Source organism: Tupaia chinensis, unplaced genomic scaffold (assembly GCF_000334495.1).
Source record: "Tupaia chinensis unplaced genomic scaffold, TupChi_1.0 Scaffold000633_1, whole genome shotgun sequence".
NCBI lineage: Eukaryota > Metazoa > Chordata > Mammalia > Scandentia > Tupaiidae > Tupaia > Tupaia belangeri.
In genome coordinates this window covers 598,881-622,380 of record NW_006160153.1, presented here as the reverse complement: position 1 = coordinate 622,380, position 23,500 = coordinate 598,881, and the positions used below count along the sequence as shown (strand labels likewise).

The 23,500-nt window shown below is 37.8% G+C and overlaps 1 long non-coding RNA gene across 1 annotated transcript in view; it reads left to right on the top strand.

Annotated features, from left to right (window-relative positions):
• The window catches only part of LOC102479229 (uncharacterized), a 122,400-nt gene that overhangs the window by 12,403 nt on the left and 86,497 nt on the right, over positions 1 to 23,500 (top strand). Inside the window, exons 2-3 of the long non-coding RNA XR_336157.3 lie at positions 11,191 to 11,239; positions 13,370 to 13,512. This is a non-coding gene — a long non-coding RNA (uncharacterized LOC102479229). The remainder of the gene's footprint in view (positions 1 to 11,190; positions 11,240 to 13,369; positions 13,513 to 23,500) is intronic.

Here is a 23,500-nt window from a genome sequence, read left to right as displayed (position 1 = left end):
TGTACTCTTCCTCCCTTGCAATCTCTTATTTGAACCCTTTCTTAATGACAAATACATTTCTCTAAATTCTATCACACAAGAGAAAAAAACTTTAAGATCGCTTTCATTCTATTATAAAAACAGTGTTTTTTTTTTTTTTCCTTGAAAAATGAGAAAAGTGACCTTAGGTTCATTTTAAGTTCTTCTTTAACTTTCCCTGAAAGCAAAGGCTTTATTGTAATCTGGCTGGTCGCCTTCAACACAATTGTGAAAAAAAGAATTTGGAAGCTCAGGTCTAAAAATGTTTGAGAAGAGTCATTCTCAGCAGAATCTGGACTTCGCGGAAAATGCAGGGTGTTAGGGAGGAAAGACTGCAGAAACAATGCCTGTGGGTGATCAACATATTCCTCCTATCCCTCCCTGCTCCTTACCATCTCTGGACCCTCCAATATAGCAATAGAAACACGCAAGTATCAAAATATAATTTTCATGAGTCAGTTTATCTTCCTGATATGTATCTTCCTTGTTCCATAAAAATAAAGATCAATGCACACCTAATTCTCTCTCACTTCAAATGAAGCCACTAAGCTTTAGGCCTCAGTTGACATCTGTGCTTGTAGGGGACAGACTCTCTAAAGAAGATCTTTTTAATTTCACATTTTTGAATACTATGAATGAATTCACATAAAAAATCTTTTTACCAGGACCAGCAGTTAGTATAATGGCTATGTTGCTGGACTCCCATGTAATCGACTGTGGTTCAAGTCCCGGACCCGGTGGCTTAAACTCACACTGGGCACTTGTGCATGAGTGCCCAAGATCTCGAGAGGAGAATGGAGGAGAAGAGATTGCCACATGGCCACCCCTCCTGGGGGGAGGGTGATTTCTCGCTTTCTGTCTCTCTGTCTCTCTCTGTCTTTCTGGTGAGCACATGCACCCTATAGCAAAAACTTCTAAAAAAGTTTTTGCCTTTTGTTTGAGATAATAAATCTCTTCCAAATTAAGCTGAAATTTAATTCTCTAGTTCTGTATCTTCCATTCTTTTACAAAGATTTCAGTCTTTGTTTCTGTTACAGTGATAGCTCTAATAAATAGATAACCATCCTTTCACATTTTTCCAGGGATTTTAAACAAATGACAACCTGACTTGTCTTCAGATCAGGACTTCTTCTTCTGGTCATCTCTCATTTCAGTAAAGCTACCCCACCTGAAGGAACTAAAACTCCTTTTCTGTATTGCTGGTGATAACAATTCATATCATTCTTCAAAACATACAAAGAAGGTGGGGATTCATGCTTTTCTTTTTTCTTTTCTAAATCTGTTAGAGAGCACCCTTCAGGGAGAATGATCATGCTGCAGTCCCGTCTCCTCCACCTCTCCCACCTTTCAGAATTTTGGGTATGCCTGCTCATGCACCTGGCATGTTTTATGTACACACATATACCCAGCATGTTTTTCAAGCCACCAGGTTCAGGGCTTGAACTATGTGGTTGGCCATGTAGGATCCTGCCATCTTAACCACCAAGCCACTGGCTGACCTGATAAGTCACTTTTCCAAGAGGCTCTCTTAGAGATTTCTTTTTACCATCCATTTTCCCAGTGTCAGGAGACTCCAGTTTAATTCCCTCCCTCCTTCCTTCTTCCTGTTTCTTGGAAAGCCCACTGGGTAGCTGATGCACCAGCTATGGGGTGAACTTAAAAATAGAAACCAGGAGCTAGACTCTTGGAGCACAAAAGCAGGAGTCATTGGTTTCCCAAACACCACCCCACCCCACCCTGGGTCACCTAAATTTTAATTGGGAGAGAAAAGGTTTTCTTTCTTATTTAAACCCTTATACATTGAGAATTTTCATCCTAGGTAGCCACAACTAGCCTTAAATGGTACAGAAGCAAACACCAAACACTGGTAGTTTCTGTGGTAGAGCTTTGTTGTTCCACATCAGTTCTCTAATTGCCTTTCAGTGCTCTGTGCCAGCAGCTCAGGAAAAAATATCTTTTGTTCTTTCCATGCATTTCCTCAAGGTTCTATTGCTGAAGAATGTTCTGGTTCTCAGTCATTCCTCCAACACTTGAAATAACTTTGCACTCGCCTCCACAAGATCCATATAGAACACTGGCTTTCATCGAGAAGAATCATACTCAATGTATTTCAAGGGTAGGTAATGAGGGAGCTAGAATACTAACATATTTTATTACAAATCAGCCCCCTTCACAAAAAAATCAGACCCATTGCTACTGTAGCAGCTACATAATCAAAATAGCTATCACCATGTATGTCAATCAATGGTGATTTACAGTTATGATGAAGTTAGCATTTTTCTCTTGAATGTTCTGCTTTGTGTTAACATTGATATTATGATGTGCTAGGGAATTAACAGAACAAAGACTTGGACATTTTCATTCTTCATCTAACTAAATAGCAAAACTCCTAAGAAAAAAAATACATCCCAGTTTCCCTCTGATTTTGAACACTGAAATAAAAAAATTAAAAAAAATCCCACAGCATTGTTGACACCGTTTTGTGAGGCCAAACTGAATCATATAAGTAAAGAAAAGAATAAGGCTGAGCTGGGATTTTACTTTCACAATAAGAAGTGACAGATTAGCAGTTTTAGGCACTCAGCTGTTCAATCCATTGTCTTGGCTTCAATTCGTGAATTTGTGGGGGGTCAATATAGACATTATATAAACCTAAATATGTTTTTCTATAGATATTTTATAATCATAAATGCATATTAATCTCATTAGTAATATTAAATATCAGATGGCCAAATGCAAAGATGTACAAAGAACAGGAAAGAACAGCTAAGCCAAGCAACAGATGGCAGTGATTACATTACAAATAGAAAAAGAAAAAGAATTTAAGAAATGTTTTACTTTAACTTGCACTAAAAAATACTTCAAATGATCAATATAAAGATACAGATAGCACTTCTTAACTGCAAGAAAGAAGTGGAAAATGCTTTTAAAAAGCACATAGTCACTTTTTTGGAGGGCAGTGATTAAAAGAACATTTGAGCCAGCCACTGGCATAGTGGATAAGGTGGCTGGATTCCATATAGACAACTGGGTAGTCTGAATCCTGCCCCAGCAGCTTAAAAAGTACTCTGGGTGCACATGCAAGCCTACTCAGCATCCCAAAGGGAGGGAGAAATGGAAGAGAAGGGATTTCAGTCTAACTATCTCCCAGGAAGACTTTCTCACGGTTCTCCTCCCCCCTCCTCCTTCCCTCCAGTTAATGCACATACCCTCTGACAAATCACAAGGAAGGAAGGAAGGACATGGGGGGGGGGAGAGAGAGAGAAATTAAATTAAGTTGCAAATAAAGACAACAGAGAGACCCTTCCTCTTCTCCAACAAATTATTTTCTGTTATTTGAGCTATATCACCATTTACTATTCCAAAGAGTAAAACAAGGTCATATTTGTAAACATCCTAAAATCTATTTCTAATCTTGCCAAATGAAGGCTCTAATGCTACCTCCTATTATCTTTTTATCTTAATGTATTAAGAAGAATATAATCTTGTTGTATGGTAGGAATCAGCAAATATTTTCAACAAAAGTTGGAGAGTAAATATCTTGGGTTTTGTTGGACATATGGTCTGTGTAACAACTACTCCATTCCATCATTGTAGATGGAAGAGAGCCACAGACAGTATGTAAAAGGTATGAAAAAATATGTCATGTTCCAATAAAACTTTATTTGTTAAAAACAGGTGACCGCAGTTGGCATAATGACTATGTCGCTGGACTCCCATGTAGTTGACTGCAGTTCGAGTCCTAGACCTGGTGGCTTAAGCTCATGCTGGGAGCATGTGGGTGCGTGCCCAAGATCCTGAGAGGAGAATGGAGGAGAAGGGATTGTGGCATGGCCATCCCTCCAGGGGGTGATTTCTCACTTTCTGTCTCTCTGTCTCTCTCTGTCTTTCTGGCGAGCTCATGTGCCCTATAGCAAAAACCTCTAAAAAATAAATAAATAAATAAATAAATAAATAAATAAAAAATAAATAGGTGACAGGCTAGATTTGGCCAATAGGCTACAGTTTGCCAACTCTTATTCTGTAGAAAGAAATCATTTCAAAGTTTCTTGAAACTTCACAGTATTCTTTAAAATAATTGAGCATTTATTGCCTTATTTCTTTATTTCTCTGAGGTGTGAAATGCAGATTTAATTTATTCAACTAGTAGTGTTTGTCTATGCCATAAAGTAAACCCACATAATGCAGCACATCTGATGCAGAATATGGCTTATAAATGAAATTAGGCAACTGACTAAGTAAATATAAGTGAACGAATATAAAATTTTGGCCCATAATCACTATGCAGCATAGAAACAGCCTGCAGTAACAAAACCCACAATAAAGAAAAAAATCTAAGAAAATCACCTTGCAAAATACATGTTCCTCAGGAACTAATGTTTGAGGTATCTGTTTTATAACTATGCAAGTCAATGTTTCTGAAAATACTTGAGAAATCTATTTATTTAAATAGACTTCTCATTCACATTATTCAGGTAAATGAAATATAAAACCACACCAAGTGTATATAGATACTAGCTTAGCTCTCATTCAACATGGGCTCAGACCTGTTCTCTTGGGTGTCTTTTCCTACCCCATACTCATCTAAGGATAGCGTAGTCACTCGAAATGTGTTCATTGAGATCCTACTGTGTGCTAATGTACTAGAATCTATAATTAGATTTCTCTACTTTGTGCCAACATGGAAACCTGGTTTCTGGTAAATGAGAATCTCCTGGTAGTATTTAGCACCTTGCTACTAAATGTGTGGTCCACAGACCAGTGGCCTCTGCATTGCTTTGGAGATCCTACCCCAGTCCTAATGTAGCAGAGGGTACACTTTAGCCAGAAGCCCAGGGGATTGGTGTACACATTGGGACTGAGAAGCAACTATGCAATCTAGTAGTGCTACATTCAGGTAAATGGTTATATATTATGCTGGATTCCTAGTTCCAACTTTTATAGAAAACCAATTTCTTACCAAAGAATATATTTGCATTGAGAAGAATGCAACTGTTTTACATAGAATAACCATAGCGTCTTCTAGACAATGATGTTCAACAATTTCGTAGAGGAGTATATTCTTTACGAAATAGCAGAGGCCAACTGGGTATGTGGAATGACATGCTTAGTGTTCATGGACTATGAAAGTTGAGCAAGAAATACGTGTTGACACCATATTCTATGAGTAACACACTGATCACTTCTTCACTGGTTTTAGAGTATGTTTTTATATGCGATGTTAGAAAGTTAAGTGAACCATAAGAAATCTAACACATTGCTTTATTTCTAACATGTTATAATGCCTTTGCTCTTTTTCATCACTAAATGTTGGGTCAATTGATTTTTACACCCATCGTACAATGATCAGTGCTTTCAGAAAAAAACCATGACATGGTTATAAGTTGTTAATACTTGATATTTGAACTTTGAATTATTGAGACTATACAATTGTCTCCTTTATATTTTAATTAATTAAGCAAAGGCTTTTATAATGTTTTAAGTTTAATTTTATAGGAGAAAATGAGAAACAGACAAGAGAAACAGTCAACCCCAACAGGCTTTCTGTACCACAATCTATTTCCAGTTTCACCTAGCTTGGGTCATGGGCACAGATGCATGTGCCCAGCATTTACAGGCGAGCTTAGGATGTGAACCCAGGACCTTGCCATGTGGCCTCTATTTCACAGTACACTGTGTGACCACTGTGTCTCTGTAGCTGCATAGCTGTTATAATTTTGATGAGACCAATTGTTATCTTGAGGCATGTTTGAAAACATTTTTTTTTGGTAATAAAATAGAGCCTATCTTTGTACTCCGTATTTTTTATTACAAGGGAAGGAGGCAGAACGAGAATGTTGCTCACTATTTTCATGTTGACTAGCCTTAGCTATAAAGTTGCTTAACAGGTTTGAGTTGTCAAGAATGTGTGATAAAATCTACACATAAAGGTTAGACAAAGAACTGCAGTACTCAGAAAAAATGTTTCACATTTAGAAAATAGTTGCTTGGGGATGGTAATGTTGCCAATGCGTGTGTGGACACGTGTGGACACACGTGCATATGTATGTGTGAATGGGTTTATGCTTACCATCAAATCTTTTTATTCTGAAAAATATTCATCTTCAGTTTTTTTGAAACTTAATTAGTAATAGTAATATCATAGAGACTTTTTTTTTTTTTTTTTTTGAGATTTTTTCAATAGGGTGTGTGCATTTGCCAGAGAGAGGAGACAGAAAGCGAGAAATCACCCTTCATGGGGGATGGCTACACCACAATCCCTTCTCCTCTCAGGATTTTTGGGCATGTATGCACAGGAGTTTCGAGCCACTGGGTCTGGGACTCAAACTCCAATTGGGCACGTAGGAATCCAGCAACTTAACCTCTATGCCACCTGCTGGCTCCTAGAGACATTTTAACATTTAGATTTTATTTTCATCAAATTACATAAACACTTCAGTATCAAATACAGCTGCTAAGCTTCTTCTAAATAGAAGCAACCTCCCGTCCTACCTCAACTCATTTTCCATCTCTTCAGACAAAAGTACTTCAATTATTTTAGTTGATTCTTGAGCATTTAATCTTATGCCATTAAATAATATATTACTTCTTACTGATTCTTTCTATTCAGTATCTGTTGACTTCTTGGAAGATAAGGAAATTGGTTTGTTTCTTCACCATCCTTCCCCTGCTCTCATTATCCCACCATGAATTTGGATTTATCATAACTTTGGGTAGCTCAATACTTCATTTTTATATTGTTACACATGTTACATATAATATACATGTGAGTTCATTCACAGGTACATTGTATACAACATATGCTTTCTATATAATTTAATGTTGTCTATATAAATAGATGTATATATGTACACACACACATATATATATATATATATCCACAGCTGCATGTGAGTTATACAGCTGCTATAATTACTTTTTATTTCCTCCACAATGTTTTGTTCTATGTGCCCTGTTTTATCACTAGATCAGCTTGTTTTGTACTTACCGCTAGTTCAAGACGTTCATAGCCTTGGTTGTTAAAGCTCCTTGTGATATGTGCCACATGTTGAATACTCCTTCAATCTTTTCTTGACGAGGACGTTTCTAGAGACATCTGGCCTGTTCAATCTGGAATCTCTGTTCTTTGGGTCTTCGTACCACTTCTGGAAATTTCTCTTTACCATCGGGCTGAATTTTCTTAATGTTACTGTGTTGGAACTCCTACATCTTGTCTTTCTCATTTTTGCTTAATCCTCTTCTTTGCAAAGATTTTATCTTTATGTGGCCTTCTGAGAAAGTATGCAAGGGAGATAAATTATTTGAGACCTGGCATGTATGAAAATGACCTTATTCTGCCCTTCATGATGAATTAATAGATTAGTTGAACAGGAAAATTCTAGTTTAGAAGTCATATTCTCTCAGAATTTGGAAGGCTTTTTCTCTCATTGTTTTCAGCAATATTTTTCAGAAATCTTATTATATTTGTTAATCTGCCAAATGAAAATTGTTTTGTTTTCTTCTTCTTCTTTCTCTAGAAATTTGTTGTACCAGGACCAGCAAGTGGCATAAGTGTTACATCACTGGAGTCCCATATGTCCGGCTGTGGTTTGAGTCCCAGACCTGGAGGCTTGAAACTCATGCTGGGCACATGTACTTGTGTGCCCAAAATCCTGAGAGGAGAATGAAGGAGAAAGTATTGTGTCATGGCCATACTCCCTGGGGAGGTGATTTCTCATTTTCTGTCTCTCCAGCAAGCACACATACCCTTAGCAAAAAAAAAAAAAAAAAAACCTCTCTCTGAAAAGTAAAAGAAATTTGTATGGAAACCAGCAGTTAGCATAATGGCTATGTCGCTGGACTCCCACGTAGTCGACCACGGTTCGTGTCTCGGACCCGGTGGCTTAAAACTCACGCCGGGCGCGAGTGCGTGCGTGCCCAAGATCCCGAGAGGAGAATGGAGGAGAAGGGATTGTGGCGTGACCATCCCCCCTGGGGGGTGATTTCTCGCTTTCTGTCTCTTTGTCTCTCTCTGTCTGTCTGGCGAGCGCACGCGCCCTGCAGTGAAAATCTCTCCAAAAAAAAAAAAAAGTAAAAGAAATTTGTTAGACCTATTATTTGTCACCACCTATTCTTTGTCACCAGTGTTCTGAATTTACATAAATTTTGGACTTTGGTTTAGGATATTTTCATTTACTATGTCGTGTGTTCATTGGGCTCTATTAATTTAGAAAATCATGTTTTGCAATTCTCGAAAATATTCTAGAATTACTTCATTGATTATTTGCTGTCCTCCTATTTCTCTCTTTTTGGGACTCATTGAGTTTTGACTATTGAGGTTTCTGTGTTGGTCCTCTAATTTTCTTATCTTTTCTTTCCTGTCTTCCATGTCATTATCTTTTTGTCCTATTTTCTGTGACATTTTCTAATTTTAGCTTCCAACTCTATTTTCTTTTCTGTTATCAAGCTTTTAGTGCTGAAGATTCTTTTTATTCTCTGAATGGTCATTTTCTTAGCACCCTGGTATTATTTTCAGTTCTCTCCATAGTGTAATCTACTTTATTGTTAAAGTCTTTTAAAGGCTGGTTTTTGTTCCATTTTGTCTTTGTTTCCCTTTGTTTCTTCTGTTCTTAATATCCAACACTTTGAAAAAATACTGAGTGACCTTTGGATGCCAGTTTTTTGTTTGTTTCATTTTGTTTTTGCTGTAGGACACATGGCTCACCAGAGACAGAGAGAAAGAGAGGGAAAGTGAGAAATAACCACTCAGTGAGAGATGATGTCTCTGCAGTTTCTTCTCCAGTCTCCTCTTGGGATTTTGGACATGCACAGAAATGTGCCTGGCATGATTTTCAAGCCGCTGGGTCCAGGACTTGAACCATACAGTTGGTCATGTGAGACCTAGCATCTTAACCTCCACACTAACTACTGGTCCACTACCAGTTTATTTTAAATAATGAAACAGAACAATACCTGATCAAAAGCTCCTAATGGGTGGACAGAGATGGTACCATAGGGTATATGTGGCTCATACCATAGGATAATCAGACTGGGCAATTCTAGTCAGTAACTTTAATATCAATATTTTTAGTCTTTTTCATTTTGATGGTCATTTTCTCCAGCAAAAATTTTTACATGAGTTAGGACACTAGTGTATTTTAAAGTAAGTGTTGGGAACTAGATGGTGTCATAACAGGGTATAGAGCTCTGAGGCTGGCCTAATAGGAGGGTCCTGAGTTCATATCCAGGGACCTCCCTAAGTGCAGCAGGCATGTGTATGCCTTGGTCCAGAGCTGGCTGACATTGGGGTGGATTGTGACATTGGGATTCTAGTGGGGGTGCTGTCTGTCTGTCTCTCTCATTCTCTTTTGTCTCTTATGAAATGAATGAATAAATAAATAATTTTTTAAAAAGAAAAAAAGTGTAAATTCTGGCTATCATTATTTATAGAATACTTACTAATTGTTTATTATTTTTTTAAATTTTTGCGAAAGGATGCGTGCACTCACCTGAGAGTGAGAAAGTGAGAAATCACACCCCAGGGGCATCACAAGGCCTCAATCTTTTTTCCTCTGTTCTCCTCTCTGAATTTGGGCATACATGCACATATACCTGGTGTGATCTTTTTATATATTTATTTATTTATTTTTTTAATTTTCTAAAGAAATCATCCCCCAGGGGGGATGGCCACACCGCAATCCCTTCTCCTCCATTCTCCTCTCGGGATCTTGGGCATGCACACAGACATGCCTGGCATGAGTTTAAGCTACCAAGTACAGGACTCAAACCACGGTCGACTACTTGGGAGTCCAGCGACATAGCCATTACGCCAACTGCCAGTCCCTTACCTGGTGTGATCTTTAAGCCACCAGGTCCAGAACTCAAACTGTGATTGGTTATGTGAGAATCCAGTGCCTTTAGCCACCACACCACCTGCTGGCCCCACTACTTGTTTACTTTATGCACTCTACTTTACTGTATCATTACAAGAATCCTATGATAAAAATAGCACTTACTTCCCCAATTTAAAGTTGAAGAAATGAGGCTCAAGAAAGTGAACTATCAATGTCAGATAATCGTAAGGTAAGATCCGTAAGTTGAATCCAAAACTCAGCTTTCTCAAACACAGGATTTTAAAATTATTACTTTAAAATGTTATACCTTTCCCAATTAAATAGATACACAAATCTAGTGAATGAGAGGTTGAAAAAGATCATCAGAAATGTTGGGTAAATAAAAGTTCATACAGAACTCTTAAACTCAGTGTTTGCACAAGATTTTAAACTCCACACCTAGCATGAAGATTGGCCCAGGTCTAAGCAACTCAACTGGCTGATGAAAATGAACATTTGAGCAAAATAAGCTTTATAATTAGACATTTAGGCCATGAAATATTGGAGTAACAGTAGTTTTCCTTTAATTCCTATTACATACTTACAGCATATAATTCCCTGATTAGAACTAGTAAAAATGTCACAGGTTGTAGCATTTTTTCCCACTTCCTGACTTGTTAGACAACTGGCTGCCTCTAAGTGCATTACTGCTACATTTCATTATTTCAAACCTTCTCTTAGGAATGACCATGGCTGAGCAGCTACCTTTCTGTATTCTGAAATAGCTAAGATTGCAATGGATTATAGTTGTTGTTTTTAATTTTAACCAGAGGGTGTGTGTGCTTGCAGGAGTAACAGAGAAAGAGAGGGGGAGGGGGAGAGAGAAGGAGGGGGGAGGGGGAGAGGGAGAGAGAGAGAGAGGGAGGGAGGGAGGGAGGTAGGGAGGGAGGAGAGTGAGAAAGCATCCCTGCTCCCAATTGGCATTGTCACAACACAGTCCCTTAGCCTTCATTTCTTCATCTTTCAGGATTTTGAGCACATGTGTATACTCACCCAGCATGTTTTATACACTGGCAAAACCAGGATTTGAATGGTGTTCAGCCATGTGGGATCTGACTCTCTTAACCAATAGGTTATGATGTTGGCCCAGATACTGTTCTTTTTTTTTTATTAAGTAATATAATTTTACATAATAAATTTTACTTAAGTATTATTTCATTATACTTATCCATTTTACTTCCCCAATAATGGTCTGGATTTTTTTTAATATTCAATATGTATGCAGGCAAAGATTTTTTTTTTTTTAACAAAGGCCAAGTGAGAAAAAAATGTTGTCATTGATCTAAATTGTTCTTTGCAGCTCCATGTTCAAAAGAAGAAATTGGCTACAGCCATAAGAGTACAGAATGGTCAGTACTTCTCTTCATGTACTTTGGTGTTGAGGGATAAGAGTAAATGTGCTATATAACTGCTTTTTCTATTAAGCCCATGTTTCCAAACATAAGTGAGTAGACATACCTTTCCTCCATCTGAAAACACAAGTGAGATCAAAATTTCAGAAAATGACATGATTTATTGATGTCATAAATTAAATCCAATATCTAAACTGAATAGCAACTTCAGAAATTATCCTGTTCTAAGGATGGCTGAGAAGGGTTTCATACCACACCAATTGCTGTGTCTGTTTTGATTGCTCAAGAAGCACAAATGGAATGTTTCAGACAATGGGAAATACATATCAGCCAAACTCATACATTCATAAAAATAATTGACATGTTTTATAGATCCCACTAAGTACAAATTTGGCTTGTTGTACAGAGCCTGCTGGTTGTAGTGGGATGCTGAAGTAGCAGTCCAAATTTCTGAGGTTTTCCAGATGTTTCTCGGCCTTTGACTTACTCATAAGGAAATTCAAGTAGAGTGGCATGGTAGGCCAAATATAAACATGGCCCCAGTTCTCCACCTTTTCCTATGTCCATATGCCACTGGGCAAGTTTTGTCACTTGATTTGCCCAGAAGAATGGTGCCAAAGTGAAAGAGGTGAATTCTGAGCCTGAGCCTCAACCATGCCCAGGCACCATGCAGATAAGCCCTGGCTAGCCTGATGGACAGATATGAAAAACCAATGGAGAGATGTTTAATCGTTTCAGCTGAGCCCCTCCTAGATCAGCATAGAACTATTCCACCCACAAACACATAAGAGAGCCCAGCCAAGTCAATGCAGCTAACTTCCCAAACCACCACTGACTACAAATTTATGTCCAGCCAATTCCCGAAGATCTGTTCGGCTGATATACATATTTATAAGTAGTAATAAATGTCTGTTGTTTGAAACTACTGAGTTTTGGGTGGTTAATACAACATAGTTGTAGTAGTAGATTAATGGCATGAATGTGTGTATCCTCATTAAACTAAAATATTAAACTTAAAAAAAAGCAACTTTCTTATTCATTTGTTTTTAATCAGTTCTTTAATGTTCTTTCTCTTTGCAAATCCAGCATTTGCTTCTACTTTACCAAAGTCATTCAGGTCATGACTTTCATATATTCTTTTTAGAAATCCTGAAACATTCCATTTTCACAATTAGGATTCTGACTCTGATATTAGTCAAGAGTAACAAAACACTATTTATGTAATACGAAGGAAAATTAACAAATCAAATATTATGACTCATCACCCACCCTAACCACAGAAGTAACTTTCATTTTTATGACACTTAAATGCATTTTCTTTAACCAAATTCCTCATCATTCCCATTTCCCCAGAAGAAATCTGAATCTTTAAACAGTTAGTGACTTTCCATTTTTATGCAACTTTTCATGATACATTGAAATAAAAACACATTTCCTCCAGTTTAGATTAAGCATGCTACATTGTGAGTCCCATAAACTATTCTTCAGAAAACAAAAGACACATGCCTTTAGATAGTTAATATTTGTGTTCGATAACTATATATTATATGGTTATAATATTTCATAATGAGGTAGCACTTCCGAGATTTTAAAACCCTAAAGACATATAGGAAGGGAAGGGAAATTAAGTGTCTCTTCTTAAAGAAGAAAATATCAAAATCTAGGGGGGTTAATAAGTTCACTAAGGTCATACATTGATGGAACCAGATGTGGTACATTCCAGTTTTTAGACATCAACATTAGAAACCCAAGCCTGAGCCTTTTCTTGAAAAAGATTTATTCAGGTCATTCTCCTAATATTCTGTGTGTGAAAGTTGCACCCTAATACAGCTGAGCTCATCATGGCCCAAGAGGAAAAGCCACGCCAAGTAAGTTAAAGGGAAGACTACTGCTGCCTTAGTCGGGGTGAGCAGCAAGAGACATTGCAAATTAAGACTTACTGTGACACGCCACACAGAAGAATCTATTCATGAAGAAATAGACCAAACTGATTCATTGGCTTCTGTGGTGTGTTTTGTTGGGAGTTTCATAGTCAGAACAGTCTTTGAATCAGTATTTTGTTCTTTCAAAAAAAAGGGGTAAATGTACTGTCACATCCAATTAATGAAGAATATTCTTTGATACTAGCAGTGTGAATAGATGGAGCCTGTACTTACTGTGCAAAGAGGATGCCAGTTGTTCTCTGGAAGATCTTGGATACAAATTGCAGCCTGCAACACTCCTGAACCCAGGACTGTAGCCACAACTGACAGCTGCACACAGTGTACGTGGTGAGTTAAACTGAGAACCCCATCTGTTTATATTTCATGATGAGAACAAGTTACTCTCCCAAAGAGTGGCAGAAGTTCTGTTAGCACACCAGGTCCTTCCAATTACATCAGCTTCCCTGGTCTCCAACCAAGCATGGGCTAACTAGTCAAGTGAATTTTCACTCCTCTCCCTTAAGGCTTGGTAGCTGATTTTTTCATGTTGGATGCCTTCTGTTGACTTTTCCAGATCTCCCCACCTAGTCTTCTCAACCCTGCTCACTGTCATGGCCTTTGGAGTGCAAACTTGGATGGGTACCTTGCTCCTTGTCTTCTGGTTGGCTTCAGTCATGGGGTAGATCAGGATGAGAAGGGAGGATGGAAGTAAAGTAAAGATCAGAGTATCTGTTATCCTGGCTCCATGCCTTCTGGATCAATCTCAGTGAGTGTGCTGTTTCCATCTATTGTCAAGTTCCCTTTGCACCTCCCTCCATGGCTCTCAGAATCACTTTTCCTTACTTCTTCAGATAAAGGAGTGGGAATAGCTCTTCAATGTTATTACTGAGCCCAGCATCCTGCAACATCCCTCGTTTTCTTACCTAACCTTTGTCATAGTCCCTTTATTAACCTTCATTGATTATTTAGTTTGAGAGTACTTCCTGCTGGGACCCTTGATTCATATATTCTTTAATTGCATCACTAGACCACTCAAGATTATTGTGTTCACTTATCTAAAAACATGTGGGCCAGCCAATGTACTTATTTAGGTGGCTGAATCCCAAATAGCCAACAATGTGGCTAGAGTCCCAGACCCAAAAGCTTGAAAAACACATATATGCCCAAGACCCCAAAGGGAATGATAAGGGAGGGGAAGGGATTACAGTGTGATCAATTCCCATGGCAAGTACATTCTCATTGCCCCACCCCCCAGTCTCTCTCAGCAAATTAAAAACAAAAATAGAAATACACACACACACACACACACACACACACACACACACACACAAATTTGATATGTGGTTGCTTTTTTTTTTTTTGCTACAAGGCACATATGCTCACCGGAGAAAGAAAAGGATACAGAGAATGAAAGGAAAATGAAATGATAAAGCACCAACTAGGGAGGATGGCTAAGATTTCTTCTCTTTTATTCTCCTTCTGGGACTTTGGGTATGCCTGCACATAAATGCCTCATGTTTTTCAAGCCACTGGATCCCAGACTCGAACCACGCAGTTAGCCATATGGGATCCAGCTGCCTTACTGACCATACCACTGACTGGCCTGTGTAGGTGCATTTTAATGACCACTTTACATGGTATATTTAAAAGCCCAAGAATTTTGTTTCCATCCCAACAGTATGTGACTTCGCTTTGTGACCACAGGCAACTAAATTGTATTTTGAAAAAATATTTTTTCTTGGTCATCTGATATGCTTTAAGCAATGGCTAAAACTTGGGAATATAAAAATAAATGATAGGAAACATCTACCACATAATCCAAACAGGTAAGATAGAGACACAAACAAAGATCTCTGATACAACACAACAAAAGCTATGTGGTGGCGAGTATAAATGTGACAGTGACCTTCAGCTTTCTTGTTTTGGCATAATGCTATCTATCTTGCTAATTTCATAAGAAGAGATACCAAACTATTAAAGCATAGGTAAATCTATTTTGAAATATTTAAGAATACTCAACAGCAAAGTTATTACTAGAAGTATTATCATATTATGTTATCATGTTACTTGCTTTACATCTTATCCCATTTAAATAAATTAATTGTAGTGTTTATTCCCTTCTTGCATTATCAGTCACTTAGGTATTGTTGTTCTTCAAGAAAAATTTTGCTTAGCATGGGTTTAAAGAAATAAGAATAAATATCTTCAAACTATAATCATATGAATTTAATCTCATATTCAGGAAGTAATATTTATAATACACTATATACAAAAAAAGTCACAAAGTCAATAGAATACTTATAATCTATTGAGGCATAAATAACTACCCACCTAGGGGACAGTTTTTACTAGTTCAGAAAGCAATGAAATAGTTAACTGGCTATGTCTAGCATTCCAGTTGATCTCCCCAAATATAAGGTTTTCTGTACTTTTAACATTATGGTTGAATAAAAATTGTTATTCTCAAACTACACATAGATTGTGTCTTACCCACAATTATTGTCCCTCTCTCCTTAAAGTAATAAAAATCTTTCTTTTGAGAAATTAGTCTACATAGTTTAGCTGAGATTATTTATTTTTCCACCTGGAGAACATGAAATCCAGGTCTGAAAAATCAAAGAATCTCAAACATCTGGCTATAAGATTTGAGTTAAGATTAGTCATGTAACACAAGCCAGGCAAGTCAGAATCTTCACTGACACTCTTCTGGCCCAACTCCCAGAAGAGACTCCCATGTTATTACTAGAGCTGGTAAACTAACAGAGGGGAGAGCCTATCTGAAAGACAATGAGTGAGATACATGATTCAGCTATAAATGAAAACAGATACAGCAATAGACATTTCAGTTACATTATCAGGAAAAGAAAAAAAATCCTTTCTTTGCTTAAGTGAATTTGATTCAAGTATCTGGCACTGACAGTCAATTCTTGATGATTGCTTACTCTCATAACGTAAAGTTAAAAATGGCTATCGAGGGAACTAGCAGTTAGCGTAATGGTTATGTCGCTGGACTCCCACGTAGTCGACCGCGGTTCGTGTCCCGGACCCAGTGGCTTAAAACTCATGCCGGGCGCATGTGCGTGCGTGCCCAAGATCCCGAGAGGAGAATGGAGGAGAAGGGATTGCGGTGTGACCATCCCCCCTGGGGGGTGATTTCTCGCTTTCTGTCTCTATGTCTCTCTCTGTCTGTCTGGCAAGCGCACATGCCCTATAGCGAAAACCTCTCCAAAAAAAAAAAAAAAATGGCTATTGAAAGAATTAGAAATTAGGATGCGCTTTTTCTCTTAGAAAAATTCAAGGTAGGGACCAGCAGGTGGTATAATGATTATGTTGCTGGAATCCCACATAGTTGACCGCAGTTCAAGTCCCAGAACCCATGGCTTAAAATTCATGCCAGGCACATATGTGTGTGTACCCAAAATTTCAAGAGCAGAATAGGGGATAAGGAAATATAGCATAGCCATTTCCCCTGATGGGTGATTTCTCTCTTTTTGTATCTCTGTCTCTCTCTGTCTCTTGAGCAAGCATACACACCCTATAGCAAAAATCTTTTAAAAAATGAAAGAAAAATTCAAGGTAAAAAGAAATTAGAAATCTTTTTTTTAGTCACAGAATGTTTTATTTTAAATTTTCTGTTCCAACTTTCAAATATAGCACATGTGGCAAAGAAACAACAGTTAACACACAACATCTGCCACAATTCTGTCTCTGAATTGTCTTTTCTATATAATGTGATATCTTACAATTTAAATTTCTTATATTAATGGTATTCTTAAAGGCAGCAATGCCAATTTTTCTATTCGAAAACAATTCTCTTAATGTTATGAAATTCCTTAAAATGAAGACTTTTTCATTTTGCTAGAACTTAGAATGTTCATTTGCTTCAATGCCACTAATCATCTGTGGATAAGGCATTTTTTCCTCCATAGAGTGCTTTGGCAAAATTGTCTAAAATAAGTAAGTATGGTGTATTTGTGTGCTTCTTTTTCTGGATTCTGTCCCTTTTTTTATTATTACACAGGCTTGATTATGTATGTAAAAATTTTTGAAATCAACTTGACTGATTCTCCCAGTCCTTTGCATTTTTGTATGTATTTTAGAATAGTCTTATCTATACTGACAAAAGAAATTATTAGAATTTTTTCTGTAGGAATCGTGTTAAATTTATATATAATTTTGAGAGGGCTGACATCTTTCCTAGGTTGACACTCCCAATCTATGTTTTGTTTGTTTGTTTTGGGGGGGAAGGTTTGCTATAGGGCACATGCACTAGCCAGAAAGACAGAAAGCAAGAAATCACCCCCCAGGGAGAATGGCCACGCTACAATTCCTTCTCCTCCATTCTCCTCTCGGGATCTTGAGCATGCACGTACATGCGCCAGGTGTGAGTTTAAGCCACCGGGTCAAGGGCTTGAACCACAGTCAACTACATGGGAGTCCAGCAACATAACCATTATGCCAACTGCTGGTCCCAACACTTCCAATCTATGAACATGGTATTTATCTCCATTCATTTAGATCTTAAATTTATCTTATCAACACTATGAAGTTTCAGCTCACAAAACAAGTACATTGTTAGATTTAATCTTAAGATTTCTTTTGAGCAATTGCAAATGATATTTTATATATATGTGTGTACAGATAGATATAAAGACATTTAATTTGCTATAGGCTGTGTGTACTTGCCAGAGAGAGATGGGGGAGGGGCAAGTGAAAAAGCAACCCCAGAGAGGATGACCATGCCATAATCCCTTCTCTTCCATTCTCCTCTCAGGATTTGGCGATACACACACACACACCCACACACACACACCCACACACACACACCCACACACACACACCCACACACACACACCCACACACACACACCCCCATAGTGTTTTTCAAACCACTTGGTCTAGGATTTGAACCTTATAGTTAGCCATGTGGGATCCAGTCACTTTGACCACTGTGTCACCTGACTGGCTCATGATACTATAATTTTAGTTTCAGTGCCCATGTATTTACTGTTAGTATATAAATATAATAGATTTCATATGTATCTTATATTCTGTGACCTTGCAGATTTTAATTACTAGTTTTAGAAGTTGCCTACTATGGTACCTAGATAAATAATACTTTCCATATTGTTTGTTCTTTGTTTCCTGCCTTATTACCCTAGTCACAAACCATTATTTCCTAAACCTTTTAAAAAATTAATTTTACTTTAACACTTGCCTTAGTGTCTGAGAAGCAAAATTAAGAATGCAGATTAATAAGGTCATGTGACATAAATTACAACGTCATGTATAAGGACTTCCTCCAAATGTTTTTTTCACAGAAAGCAGTGGAATCATTGGTGCATTGGTAAATATCTAACAATCAGCACTGTGGGGGCAAATAATACCCGGATATGTACCATTTGCCAGTTTCTGTGGAGGACATATTCTTCTCATTTCTGATTTCATGTTACCAACACAAAGTAACTAAATGCTTAATCATGAAGAGAGGAACCCAGTTGACTTTTGCTAATTGGTGTGAGGTTGTTCAAGTATACTCTGACTTAAGCACTTCCTGGAAATGTATGTAGGACACCATTGGTAAACCTGAACAGATCATTGAAATGAAGCTATCATATAGTATTGAATATGAATTTTCAATTTGTTTCTTCACATGAAAAGTGATAGAGTTTTAAGATGAAATCCATCAGATCATAGACATATCTATTCAATCATTGTCCCAAAGTACTAGTGACTAATTTGCAGAATATGAAAAGAGAGACTCTAGTAGTCAAAGACAATTTCCTAACCACTATTGACATAATTGAAAACTATTTATTGGGGAGCACACTTTTTATCATTGAAAAACTCTTGGGTAGTGAATCTACTATCCCTAAAGAATTGATTCGATCTAGTGCTATGTATCCCTTTAGGCTAATATGAGCACAAAATTTACTAGATGCACTGGGGAAAGATTTAGTAGTTAATAAAGTACTAGTAGCAAAAAACCAACACCTCAAACTTTTTTTCAGTGTCTGCAATGTACAAGTCAATCTTTTCAACAGATGAACCTATTTTAATGGGCCTCATCTGAAGCTTGTAGAAGCGTATTTCTGAAATGTGGGCATCTCTGAAAAGTTAAGACTCTTCATTAACTAATTTAGCACATCAAAAATGTATTAAAGTCTTTAGGGATCAGCAATTAGCGTAATGGCTATGTTGCTGGACTCCCATGTAGTCGACCGCAGTTCGAGTCCCAGACCTGGTGGCTTAAACTCATGTCGGGCGTGTGTGCGTGTGTGCCCAAGATCCCAAGAGGAGAATGGAGGAGAAGGGATTGCGGCGTGGCCATCCCTCCTGGGTGGTGATTTCTTGCTTTCTGTCTCTCTGTCTCTCTCTGTCTGGTGAGCACATGCGCCCTATAGCAGAAACCTCTCAAAAAAAAAATAGCTTTACAGTCTTTGACCTAAGTGATTAGTGTATGTTTCATGATGTTCTATTGTTAATAGATGATGTAAAGAACACCCTGCAGTATTGGAGAATGTGTGGGCATCACTTTCATTTTTGTTAACTGGGAAAAGCAATATAAAAGGTAGCCAGCTCAACCTCATATGAGGTGTCTTCCAAAAGTTGGTGAAAAATGCATATCATAAAAAATAAAATGCATGGATTTCAACAATGTTTTGTACCAAAACAAACTCATACTTTAACTCCATTTTCCCATAAGTTTTTTGGTATATCTTAGATATACTAGTGATATCCTTTAGAAAAAGAATATTTTGAGCAATTAGGGTTGAGGTTCATCTTCTGTAGATACTAATACCTTTAGTGGTGATGGAACAACTTAACTTCCTACATATCAACAACATAGAATTTTAAAAAATTATGGAGAGGGGCCAGTAGATAGTGTGGTGGTTATGTTGCTGGACTCTCACATGGCCAACAGTGGTTCAAGTCCCAGACCTGGTGGCTTGAAACTCACATCAGACATGTGTGCATGTGTGCCCAAGATCCTGGGAGGTGAATGAAGAAGGGTTTGTGGTGTAACTATCCTCCCTGTGGAGTGATCTCTCACTTTCCTTCTCACTGTCTCTGTGAGAGGCATGTATGTGCATATCTAAAATTCCATGTAGAGAATTGAGGCAAAGAAATTCCAGCAGGGCCATACTCTCTGGGGAGAAGTGCTTTCTCACTTTCTCTCTTTCTCTCTCTCTTTCTCTCTGGCAAGCTCACATGCCCTGTAGCAAACTAAAGAAAAAAGAAAAGGAAAAATTGTAAAGAACTGGAACTTCTATTTTTTGGGGAAGGGGAGAGGTTTTTGCTATAGGGCGCATGCGCTCACCAGACAGAGAGATACAGAGAGACAGAAAGCGTGAAATCACCCCCCAGGGGGGATGGCCATGCCGCAATCCCTTCTCCTCCATTCTCCTCTTGGGATCGTGGGCACGCATGCACATGCGCCCGACGTGCGTTTAAGCCACCAGGTCTGGGACTCGAACTGCGGTTGACTATGTGGGAGTCCAGCGATATAGCCATTATGCTAACTGCTGGTCCCAAGAACTGGAACTTCTTAAATATTCAAAAGTCAGAATATCAACTAGTATCTTCCATCTCCTGGTCTGGTAAAACAATTTAGTATCACAATTGCTTAATGTAAAATCAAACACACATGCTAATTTTTTCAAAAATTAAACAACTCTAGTTGTCTAATTTTACCATTCTGCCAGGGATATGTCTCAACAGATATGTCCTAAATGTTATCACAAAGCAAAGGAGTCTTTCTGATCACATTGAGAGAATCTGCCAAAATGGTGTCAGTAAATAGCTTTTGTCAACTGCAGTAAGTTTTAAAAGTGAAAGAGTAATCAGTCTGGTTCCATTCATAGTTGTTTTAGTGTAGGGCAAACAATTCTTGGTGAGCTTTTGGACTTAAAGGATAGTTTATGTATAAATATTTGTTTTCAAGAATATGTACGAATATCATTTATTATAATAGCCAAAATATTTTAAAAAGCTGTTATCCAGTAAGCACTGGTAATCCATTTTTATGGAATCATTCTTGACATTTTTGAGTTATTCAATGGTATTCTGAAAATATAGATTACATGGATTATCCATTCTATGGAGTAATATGGATAGCAAGAGATCCATGGTAGAAATGGGCTAGCTATAAACTTAAATCCATAGATGTAAGTAAATTTGAATTCAAGGGGAGGGGACATAGACCCACTCTTGATGAGAGAGGTATCTAAGAACATATGACTGTATTTTAAAACGTTGCATATGTACATTACATACACACAAAAGGTAAATTTTAATGCATGAGATAAAAGCAATTATCAATAGAAGCTGCAATATTTCCTCTTTTCCCCACTGAATCATCTTACTTGCTCCTTGCTTCACACTATAGACCCATTGGTCTCAATAAGTGAGACACAACCTTTCCTTGCAGAAGCTTTCATGGTGGTCAATGCTCACATAGGGGGCATACTTTCAGGGATATGTTAATTTTATGCACTATTCTCAGCACACTTAAACAACTCTCTCTCCTGCTCTAGAATTAATACTATAACTCCAAGAAGTAAAGGTGACATTTTTATGGGAGTAACCTTTAATTCATTCTTATTTTATATCATTCTCAATAAATATGACTCATAGTCTGTTAGAAATAAATTGCTTGCATCACTCTTCACTGCTGATTGTGACATATCAGTATAGTGACATAAGGATCAACGACTGTTATTGGACATCCTATTGAACAGCTCTCATGTTGGTCTTGCTTATCCTGTAATTAACCTCTTTGAATAAAACTGCCCAAGATAGTGATGACTGGATAGGAGAGAGATTAGCAAATTGCCCTAGTAGAAGACCAAGGAAATCTAAGAGGAAATTCAGCATAGCAATAAATGAAGTTTAGGGGAATATTTAGGAATAAAGATCACAGTATAAGTAATATTATCTTCTCTGCTCTTCCGTTTTGGTCTATAATACCCCTCCTCCAGCTGTAATAATCATCTCTGCTACTGACAATCCACATTTTTCCCCTTGGTGGACCCAAGGTGAAAGAAAATAACCCTGGAGTGTAGCAAGACATAACGAGATAAAGAATTTCACAAGACAAAGAATGTGAAAGGAAAGTAGCCATGGGGGATATAAACCCTCCATGGAACTTGTGTAAATCTTAGAGAGGGCAGGGAAATTTGCACAGGGCTCATGGTGGGGATTCGAGCCAATTTTGCAAATCCCCAAGGACAGAACATAATGTCTGATTACAAAAGCATAAAGCTAGCAAATGGATTGGCTGGTAGTCAGCCCAAAGTTCAGTTTCCTCTAGTTCTTGTTAGCAAAGTGAAGAAACCTGGTTTGCTACCTATAAAATGAAAACAGGAGAATCTGTCATACCATACATACTGCCAATATAGCCTTTGATATAAGTTATAACAACTCATATCAAAGTAATGCTAGTCTTGGGCATGAACTGCACTGTACTGATGGGAGTTTCAACAGGAAAAACATCATGCCTCAAACAGAATGTGCACCAAGGAATATGCAAGACCATCTCTTGTGACATGTCAAGAAAATATTAAACTTAAGTGTATTTGCTACAAAAGTGCATTATATATCATGTATGTTTTAACGTTGGTGTGCACAAATCATTATTACTTTATTTTCCTTAGATAGGGTCTCACTGTGTTGCCATCTGCCTACGTCATTCTCCCAAGTAACTGGGACTACAGGAATGTTCCAGCATGTTTGAATTTTAGGGTGGACTGGGAATCAGACTCAGGCCTCCCATGTGGCCTCAGCCTGCTGAGCAGCAAGAACTACCAGTGTGGGACACCACAACTGGGTCCACAGATGTTACTGAAGCGTCTTTAAAGGTTAAAATGTTGGATATCACAGATTTAGTGGATAAGGTATTATTTTAGTGCATGCCACTAGGATAGGCTAGCAGAGTCAAAGAATCGGCTAAACTTTGGATAAACCATTAAATATTCCACTAGATATTCTATATGTCCCATGGCAGGCAGTTATCTTCAGAACAGTAATGGATTGAGAAATACTAAAATGAATTATAATAGTTTCATGGGAAAAATTCTGCTCAAAAAAGACAAAATGCCTCATAAATGTAAATTGGTCCACATGTCACGACAGCCCATAAATCCTGACTTGCCCACATTGACACCATTCTGACTGCTCTAACTTTGGCATTAATAAGACTCAAACTCCCAGAACTGCATTTACCATGAGGACAGAAGGAGCTGATATTTATTTTCAAGGCAATCTTTTGGACTCTTCTTATAGCTCCATTTAAAAATAGTTAGTACTACTTTCATTTTGTAGAAAATGAACCAGAG